This window comes from Notechis scutatus, chromosome 10 (assembly GCF_049901735.1).
Source record: "Notechis scutatus isolate UNSWTSFEM ecotype Mainland chromosome 10, rNotScu1.2, whole genome shotgun sequence".
NCBI lineage: Eukaryota > Metazoa > Chordata > Lepidosauria > Squamata > Elapidae > Notechis > Notechis scutatus.
In genome coordinates this window covers 21,602,008-21,611,400 of record NC_142018.1, presented here as the reverse complement: position 1 = coordinate 21,611,400, position 9,393 = coordinate 21,602,008, and the positions used below count along the sequence as shown (strand labels likewise).

The 9,393-nt window shown below is 45.2% G+C and overlaps 1 protein-coding gene across 2 annotated transcripts in view; it reads right to left on the bottom strand.

Moving 5' to 3' along the window:
• Window positions 1-9,393, bottom strand: part of MOSPD1 (motile sperm domain containing 1) — a 139,152-nt gene that overhangs the window by 92,322 nt on the left and 37,437 nt on the right. The window lies entirely within an intron of this gene.

Here is a 9,393-nt window from a genome sequence, read left to right as displayed (position 1 = left end):
GGGGGCGGGGAGGGAGGGGGCGGCGGGCAGGCACCGCCCAGGCCTGGGGGCGGGGCCGGGAGGGGCGCGGGGGGGGGAGGGGGGAGGGCTGAGGCAGCGCGCGGGGCACTTTGCGCGGGGCAAGGCCGGGCGGGGCGGGATCGGGCGCAGCGGGGGAAGCGCCGGGCGGAGCGCGCCGAGCAGGGCAGCGGCGGAGGCGGACGGGGCCGAGCGCGGAGATCCCCACCCCCCCCCCCCCCCCGAAGGCTTCCCGGCCAAAGCCGGTCCCCTTGGCACCCCGGAGGAGGAGACGCAGAGTCGGGGCCCGTCCGGAGAAAGGGAAAGTCCGGATTGCCAGGCTCCTCCGGCTTTTGCGGGGAGGGCGGCTCGGAGCCGGTGGCGGCGATCCAAAAGCGGAGCTGGCGCCTCGAGGCTCATCCAGGAGCGGATCAACCTGGAACCAAGGAGGGATTTCCTGACAGGGGGGACAACCGGCCTGCAGAGGTTGGGGATGCTCCAGCCCGGTTTGTGCGGTGTCCTGCCTAAGCAGGGGGTTGGACTAGAAGACCTCCGAGGTCCCTTATTCTCCAAAGCCCCTGAGGGCAGGCCAGGAAGCAACGAGTGGAAACTCATCAAGGAGAGGAGCAACCTGGAACTAAGGAGGAATTCCCTGAGAGTTAGAACAATCAATCGATGGAACTCCTTGCCTCCAGAAGCTGTGGATGCTCCAACACTGGAAGTTTGGAAGAAGAGATTGGACAACCCTTTGTCTGAAATGCTATAGGGTTTCCTGCCTAAGCAGGGGTTAGACTAGAAGACCTCCAAGGTCCCTTTCAACTCTGCTATTCTATTCTATTCTATTCATTCTATTCTATTCTATTCTATTCTATTCTATTCTTATTCTATTCTTATTCTATTCTATTCTATTCTTTATTCTATTCTATTCTTATTCTATTCTTATTCTATTCTATTCTTATTTATTCTATACTAATATATTCTGTTCTATTCTTATTCTATTCTATTCTATACTAATCTATTCTATTATTCTATTCTTATTCTATTCTTATTCTTATTCTATTCTTATTCTATTATTCTATTCTATTCTTATTCTATTCTATTCTTATTCTATTCTATTCTATACTAAAATATTCTATTCTTATTCTATTCTCATTCTATTCTTTTCTTATTCTATTCTCATTCTATTCTTATTCTATTCTTATTCTATTCTTATTCTATTCTTATTCATATTCTATTCTTATTTATTCTATACTAATATATTCTGTTCTATTCTTATTCTATTCTATACTAATCTATTCTATTATTCTATTCTTATTCTATTCTTATTCTATTCCATTCTATTCTTATTCTATTCTATTCTATACTAAAATATTCTATTCTTATTCTATTCTCATTCTATTCTTTTCTTATTCTATTCTCATTCTATTCTTTTCTTATTCTATTCTCATTCTATTCTTATTCTATTCTTATTCTGTTCTTATTCTATTCTATTCTTATTCTATTCTTATTCTATTCTATTCTTATTCTATTCTTTTCTTTCTTATTCTATTCTCATTCTATTCTTTTCTTATTCTATTCTCATTCTATTCTAGATGCTCATTCTCCTTCCCATGGAGAGGTCAAAAAAGTCAAAATGGCGTCCGTGCCTGCCCTCCAAACCCCTTGTGGCTGCCTCGATGACCCCCCCCCCAAGCACAGCCAGCCCCTATGGATTCCCCCCCCCTTGCTCCCCTTCCTCATCTTGCGGGCTGGCTGGGCTGCATTTCCTTCTCTCTGGATGCAGCTGTTTGCTCCAGATGTGCCGGACAGCAACTCCCACCTAAGGGGGCTTCCAGCCCAGGGTGGCTGTGGAGGATGAGCTTTAAAGTAGCGGGGAAAGTCCAGAGGATTTTGATTTGGGAGCAAAAAAACAAACAAACCCCTTTTAATAGAGGAAGGGGCTGGAAAGGCGTGCCTGCCTTGTGAGCCTTAAGGACAAGACCCCCCCCGAAGCCCCTTCCCCCAAAGGCTCAGATTACGTTACTTAGTCCTCCACTTACAACAGCCACGAGGCTGCTGAGAAGGGAGGAGGCGTCGCATGGCCGGCAATCCTCCATCTCCCACCACAATCGAGCCCAACATGGTGGCCTAGAGGTGGAGCTGTCGGCTCACAATCAGGAGGCTGTGAGTTCGATCCTAGGTAGAGGCTAATATTTGGAACAGGCTCTCCTGCTCCAGGAGGGGTTTGGACTAGATGACCTCCAAGCTCCCTTCCAACTCCATGATCTATGATTATTTCTCTTTCTTCGGTGAGTTTTGCCCCATTTAATGAACTACTGGGCTATTGAAAGAATCACTGCAGCCGTTAAGTTAGTAAACGTGGTTGTTAAGCGAGTCTTGCTTCCCACTCGGGCGTCACAAAAGTTGTGACAACACACACACATACCAGGACATTGCGTCAGTTGCCAAGTGTGCAGCTTTCAATGAGGTGATCGTAGGGATGCGGCAACAGTCTTAAGTGTGAGAAACTGTCCCCCCTTTTTTTTCAGTGCCACTGTGACTTTGAACAATCACTCAACAAACTGTTTTGCCTTGCGTCACAGGGCAATACTTTTTCCAACCGAGTTGAAAAGTTCCCAAAAGTTTTTTTTTGGATGAGGAGCGAAACATCTTCAAAAGGGAAAAAACACAAAAACAAAAACCAGAAAGTCCAGTGGCCTCTTGGAAAAAGCCCCGTTGGGACAACTATAACCTGGAGGATGGAGAATCTCTTAAAGGGGCTGAGGTTGAGAAAAACCCTGACCTAAAGCCAAAAGCAGAATACAGAGTTGGAAGGGACCTTGTAGGTCATCTAGTCCAACCCCCCTCCCCGCCCAAGCAGACCCTACACCATTTCTGTCCTTGTCCAGACCAACAAACTGCTTCATGCACCCACTGCAGAGGTGCCGAGACCCCAGGTCTCCTTTGTGAGGGGTGAAATGCTGAAAACTGAAGTTTTTGGGGAGCAGCTGCTGAAGAGACCGCCTTTCCCTAGTAACTTCCGCAGATAAGTCGTGGGCTGGGAGAGAGGCAAAATGGAAGGAGTAAGGAAAACGGCTTGCTAAGGGACAGGGGTGCAACTGATTTTCTTTCCTTTTCTTTTCTTTTCCTGATCAGCAAAAGCGAGGAATTTCTCCTACCCCTCTGCAAATTTTGTTTCCCAGCCCTCCCTGGTTCCTCACCCCAAACTCAAGGGCTCTTGCTTTTAAGGCAAGGGTGGCTTTTATTCTGTCCGTAAAACCCACCGAGGAGGAGCCGGCCTCCAGTTGCTCTGCTCTTCAACTTCCTTTTTCAAGATGATCTAGCCGCTCAGTTGTTTTTCTTTCTGCCGTTCAAAAAACCAGAGGGAGGAAAAGAAAGAAAGAAAGAAAAAAAAAGAAAGAAAGAAAGAAAGAAAGGAAGATGTTATTTAGCTAAACATGAAACTGAGTAAAGGAACAACTTCCTGCTGGCTGTCTGGGCTGTTATCTTCCTGTTCTGGAAGAATTCAGACTTTGCCACAGAGGGATTAACGTGAATTAAAACCAAAGAATGTTTCTGTGCAGCTTCACCTAATTTCAATCTCTTCCCGACGTGAATGGGGCTTTGGTGCGTGTTTGTTTGAAATGGTGTAATTATCTGCACATGCTTTTCCGTCTATAGGTTGCACGTTATTTTGTCTTGTGTCAAGAATGGCTCTCTAGTTAGCTCTTTGCAATTTTGGGGAATTTGTTTACGCTGCAATTCAAGAGACGCCACTTGCTGTAACTTAACTTATAGTGAGGTCATTGGTGCCCTTGAAGGCCAACGCTAGCTAAAGAACTGGGAGCGGTGACTTCACGTTGTTGTAAACAGATAAATAATAACACGGCAGAAGAGAAGAGAGAGAATGGGGTGAAGTCACAAAACACCGTGGTCTGAAAATAAAAGTAGAACAACTGTGGCACAAGAAAGCCAAAAGGAGGGTATGCCAAAATATCTGCGGGCACCACTTGAACCCCGTTGGCCCACAACAGCTGCCTGCTGCATCTCCTTGGGAAGGAGACAGTAGGTGGATTAACCTGTCAAGTCCAGTCTAAACATCTGGCTGACTGATCACCATAACAACAATACCAATTCATTTCCTACCTGGGTCACAGTGATCTGAATTTTAGTTATCTCTCTTTCTCCTGTTTTGTTTACTCTCGCCTTTGCGAAATCAATAGAAAAGTTCCCCTCCTGTGTAAGTCACGGTTTGCTGGTAGATTTCCCTTAAAAGCTGTCCTAGAATATAACATATTCTGCCAGTCCCAAGGTTTAATTCCTAAAATGCTTAATAAAATTGGAGACTGTGGATCCATTACGTTTATTAGTATTTTAGAGTAGAGTAGAGTAGAGTAGAGTAGAATAGAATAGAATAGAATAGAATAGGAAGGGACCTTGGAGGTCTTCTAGTCCAACCCCCTGCTTAGGCAGGAGACCCTGTATCCTTTCAGACAAAGGGTTATCCAACATCTTTTTAAAAACTTGCAGTGTTGGAGCATTTACGACTTCTGGAGGCAATTTGTTCCACTGATGAATTGTTCTAACTGTCAGGAAATTTCTCCTTAGTTCTAAGTTGCTTCTCTCCTTGATTAATTTCTTGATTCGTTTAAATTGTGCTAATTTAACATTATTAGATTTTTTTTTTATCCTTTAAAAAACATTTAGTCAGTTCAAAGCATCAAACATACCTACTATTCTTTTCTTCTCCTATTTTCCCCACAAAAACAGCCACCTTGTGAGGTGGGTTGGGCTGAGAGGGAGGGACTGACCCAAAGTCACCCACCCAGCTTTCATGTCTAAGGCAGGACTAGAACTCAGAATCTCCTGACGATTGGCCCAAAGTTACCCAACTGGCTTTCCAGGACTAAGGCAGAACTAAAACTCACCGTCTCCTGGTTTTTAGGCTGGAACCTTTCCCAGGGTACCAAAGTAGCTTTTCAATTATAAGGAAGAGTCTTTTACTAATTGAAAGATTTAACATGTTTATTTTGTCCCAAGCTCATCTGTAAGATTAACTGGGCTTAAATGAAAGACTAAGATAGATGTTTTAAGGCCCAACTATCTTTTGGTTCCACCTACTAATAGGGGGAAAAGACAAGACTCAAACCAGTGACTTGCGTTATTGCCCAGTTGGCTCCTGCATTACCATTCCACCTCTGGGCAGATGTTAACAATAATGGCCATTTTCACCACGTCGCTTCAACGATGGATGAGCCATACTGATGAAAACAATTACGAAAGGACCTATCGGATACAGAAATGGATTGGGGAAATGAAATTCAAGAGCTAGAAAAAAAATATTTTCCTCCCCTGGGTCCATTTAACGGCAAAAACGTTCCTTCTTCATCATCCCATTGTTTTTATTTAAAAAAAACCCGCCGATTGCAGCCTTCCTCAGAGGGAAAAACCACGAAAGGGAAAGCAAAAGGCATCCCCAGCAGACCCCCATGTCTTCGAGGTGATAATTGCCTTTTAAAATCCATTCCTGCCTTTCATTTCCCCCTCCGGAGGGGTGTGCTCTCCACTTGCAACCTCCGTTTCCTCTGGACTACGCATCCAGTCAACTTTGCACCAGCTGCGAGCCCGTAGAAATCTATATTTATATTTATTTATGAACAGAAACCTCTGGAGACGGTGGTGAACGCAGCCAAAAATACGATGGTGTGGTGGTGGTGGATGCATTCTGTGTGTGTGTGTGTGGTTTTTTTAAAAAATGGCTAAACTTTTGACCTGCACCCAAAAGGGGCGGAGAAAAATAAGCTACGGAAACCCCTTTCCAAGAGTTTTCATCTAGAATAAAAACATCTTTTCTCAAAGCTCTGATCAGAGGTGACTTTTGCAAGCTGCCTGATCTACCTTCTAAACATTACCTGCACTTTTCCAGCAGAAAGAAGGGATGGGTGGGAAAGAGAGATAAAACGGTACGGTTGGAGGGAGGGCACAGCCTTTGCAAAGGTTCAGGATAATGTCCACCGGGATAGAGCGCAGGAGGTGCGTAAATCCACAAGCCCGTGAATTAAAAGAAAAAAATGGAAAGAGACTTGAGTCAAAGCACAGCTGGCGGGAGAATTCTGAGAGTTGAAATCCACAAGTCTTAACGTTGCCAAGTTTGGAGGCCTCTGCTGAAGGGTCTATGGAGGTTCTCAGCCATCCAGGTCCTAAAGTTGCTTTTTTTTCCTAAAGGCAACTAGGCTTCGTTTTTCCTTGAGGAGGTTTCTCTTCTCCTCCAAGAAGCTTCTTCAGTTCAGCTCTCAATTCTTCAGTAGCTGGAACAGATGGGACTTTGGAAGTCTCTTTGATATCATGCTGGCTGGGGAATTCTGGGAGTTGGAAGTCAAGTCTTAAAAGTCCCCGAGTTTGGACACCTTTACCCTATACCATTCTGGACAGTCTCTCCTTACGAGCCTCCAGTGATGGAGCACCTACTACACGTTCTGTTCCACTGGTTGATGTTTCTCACCAACAGGAAATTTCTCTTGCTTCTGTCCTTAATTAGTTTCCATCCGTTGCTTCTTTGCCTTGCCCTTCTTGGAGGAGAAATGAAATGTTTTCAAGGAAAAACAAAACAAGATAGTCCAGTTACCTGTTGGAATAGCACCTTTGGGTTGCTTACTCAAGGTTGCCCCCGTTGTAAAGCCAAAGCTTGTTCCCCAAGGAAGAATGGGGACTTGCAAACCCTCCGTAGGTTCAAATCGAGATTTCTTGAGTTTTGACTTGAGCCTTGATACACAGATCCGCTAACCTAATTGCCTCACGCATCTGGGTGACTTCCATTCCTTGTTTACCAGATGTGTGCAAGTTTCAAGAAACAGGAGACAATGGTTGGAAATTAACCAAAGAGAGAAGCAACCTGGAATTAAGAAGAAACTTTCGTAACAGTGAGGACAATTAACCAGTGGAACTGCTTGCCACTAGAAATTGTAAGTGCTCCATCACTGGAGGCTATTAAGAAGAGACTGGACAGTCACTTGTCTTGAGATGGTATATAAGTTCTCTTGCTTGAGCAGGGGTTGGACTAGACGACCTCCAAGGTCCCTTCCAGCTCATTCTATTCTAAATTCTCCCTCAAGTAAGCAACGATCTGCTGTCGGGGTGGGGGGTGATTTTGCCCCCCAGATTTTGTTCTTTTGTACTTCACTGATTTCTTTTTGTTAGTTTTTATTTTTATTTTAAATATGATTTTACATTCTGTAAGCCTCCTTGAGTCGCCATGGGCAAATAGGCGACAATATAAATCCAATAAATAAATAAATTAAAATAAGCCCCCCCCCGGCTTAAAACTGGCCTGTCGCTTCGACCTCATCCCCTACCCCCCCCTCTTAAAATCCCTCCTCCTTTCTCCCCCATTACCTTTCACTCCGAGTTTACAATTACCCAGGGGAGTAAAAATAGCACCACCAGCTGCGTGACGTCACTGTGGCCTACCACCCACTTCCTGCGTTGTTGTTTTTTTTAACCGCTCGTTTTTGGCTAATGCCAACCTTGTGCCTTGGCTTGCCGATTGGTAACGCTGGCTTGGCACTGGGGGTGGTAGTGGTTGGATTTCTTTAAACCTGACCCTTCCCTTTCTCAAGGGCCAGCTCAGAAATGACATCGCAAGGGAGTCCTGGCCCGGAGGGACTTTTCACAGGAATGGTGGCAGTGCAGGAAGAAGCCGCCAGAGGGAGAATGCGGCGGTGCAGGGAACGGGGTCTGGTTTTCAACTTGGTTTCTGTAACTCAGGCCTTGTTATCGCACACATACAATTATGAACTTCCCCTGAAGGGGAGAATCCTGAACAGATGGACCTGTGTCTGCCACAGCGAGAGAGGAAAGGCATGGCTGGAAAAAGCATGAATCATCCATGATAAAATTGCTGACTGGAGCGAGATTCTACGCCCAAGATGCTGCGGTGCAGTTGCTCCCAATTTAGCCTCGGTCCCCGCTGCAGATAAGCCTGCTTAGGGAGCATTTCTGGAGCAGGACAGCTCTGGAGAAGCCTGACCGGCTTCTGCAACAGGCAGACAACTTGGGAGACGGAGGTGCAGGGAAAGAAAAAATTCCCAATTGGTATGTAGAGGCTGCTGAGCATTAGCAGCAGGGATGATGCACACGGCCCAAACATTACTGAGTTTCTACAGGGAGTCCTTGCCTTACAACAATTCATTTAGTATACTTGAACTTACGACAGCACTGAAAAAAGTGACTTGTTTTTCACACTTATGACCGTTGTAGCATCCCCACAGTCACATGATAAAAATTCAGACACTTGATTCATATTTATGATGGTTGCAGAGTCCTGGGCTCGGGAAATCCCCTTTCACGACCTGACAAGGGGAGAAGTCAATTCGCTTAACAATCGTGTTACTAATTTAACCCCTGCGGTGATTCACTTAACAACGGTGGCAAGAAAGGTGGTGAAATGAGGTCAAGACTCACTCAACGAACATCACACTCAGCGGCATAAAGTTTGGGCTCAATCCTGGTCGTAAGCGGAGGATTAACTGTATCCGAATGAACTTGTGCACTGCAGAACCATCCGTGCAAGAATGACTCTCGGGAAGAATTGCTTGGCAAACGTCCACAGGTTTTGCAAAAAATATTTATTTATATATATATATATTTGTTTTCTGAGGTTCTCGCGGGTATTTGTATGTGGATCTTTGGTTATTCGGGTTTTCTCCCACGTAAGATTGGAGGTATCTAGGCAACGTTTCGATGAAGTCTCATTCATCATCTTCAGGCTTGTGTCTTTGGCTCTGTGCTTCTCAGAATATATATATATATATTGTTTTCTTAAGCTTTTGCAGGTACTTACATGTATGGTATTCAGCTTTGTTTGGGTATTTTCCCACGTCATTATAGTTGTGCTTTTAAACTATGATGACACGGGAAAATACCCAAACAAAGCTGAATACCATACACACACACACACACACACACACACACACACACACACACACACCTCATATATGCCCGAACTTTAGTGTGAAAAAACCGAAGGGGAAAAGAGAGGAAAACCTGGAGGTGGAGATTTCAGTCACGACACAATGACACGAAGAGGGCCATCTCCGTGAAGCTCATTGTCCTTCAACGCCAAGCAGAACTGGAAACAAAGGTCAGAGCAACCTCATTGCTGTGAGCAAATTTCCACGGAAACGAATCCTGTGGAAGGGAAGAGTTAGACTTTAAAAGAGGAGACTGGTGACTCTCCTGCCTTAAAATTTGGTGTTGGAGAAGAGAACTCAACTCGGAGGGCCAAGAAAGCAAACCAATGGGTCACGCAACAAATTGGCCCGGGGCTGTCAGTCCGGGATGGCTCAAATTATCCAACTCGGGGCACATTTCTGTGAAGAGCTGGCTCTCTGGAGCAGCTCTATTGCTGAGAGACATGGA